The following is a 1050-nucleotide window of genomic DNA, read 5'->3' on the forward strand; positions in this document are numbered from 1 at the left end:
TTTTTTTTTTTTTTTTTTTTTCTTCCCTCAAATAAGAGTCCAAATGTAAGAGGGCAGCCCACATCAATACATGGTGTTTTGGATATAGATGATGCTGTTCCAGGGATTCAGCTGCTCTCTCATCCTCTGGATTTTGGAGGCTGGCTGCATAGATTTTAGTTTGGGGACATGGGAAAGAGGCCATTGTTGTTTGTATGTAGATCTATTTCAGTCAGTTGTTGTTTGTATGTAGATCTATTTCAGTAAAGTTCTTTCATTGCTGTGACCAAAAGCACCACCAAGAACAATTAAGAGGAGGAAAAGTTTATTTGGCTTACGGTTGGTTTCAGTGGTCTCAGTATGTAGACATATCTCTGGCCCAGAAGTGGGGCAGAACATCAAGGTCAAAGGGTATAATGGAAGAAAGCAGCTCAGGGCATGACAACAAGGAAGCAGAGAGAACTCTGCTCATTGAGGACAAAATACAACCCCCAAAATATAACACCACATAAGACATTATAGTAGATAAATGACCTACTTCCTATAGCCATACACTACCTAGCTACAGTTACCACCCAGTTAATACCTATCAGTGGATTAATCCACTGATCAGATTACAACTTTCATAATCTAATCATTTCACATCTGAATCTACATGAGTCTTCTGGGAATACCACATATCCAAACCACAAGAGAATCCCAGGCTTACCGGGTATGGTGGTGCACTCCTGTCATCTCAGCGGCTTTGAAGGGTAAGGCAGGAGGATTGCGAGTTCAAAGCCAGCCTCAGCAATGGCGTGGTGCTAAGAACTCAGTGAGACCCTGTAATCTCTAAATAAAATACAAAATAGGGCTGAAGATGATGAGGCTTGGTGGTTGAGTGTCCCTGAGTTCAGGCCCTGGTACCAAACAAAACAAAACAAAAAAATTCCCGGGCTTGCTGTTGTTTTTCTTCCTCTAGACTTCTGGAGAGGGACAATCGGTGGATGCCGTGGAAGTAGCATGGTTAATTCTTCTCACTTCATATACTCTAGAGACAGTATCATGCCAACACTGGGCCTGGGAAGAATG

Source organism: Marmota marmota, unplaced genomic scaffold (assembly GCF_001458135.2).
Source record: "Marmota marmota marmota unplaced genomic scaffold, marMar, whole genome shotgun sequence".
NCBI classification, from domain to species: domain Eukaryota; kingdom Metazoa; phylum Chordata; class Mammalia; order Rodentia; family Sciuridae; genus Marmota; species Marmota marmota.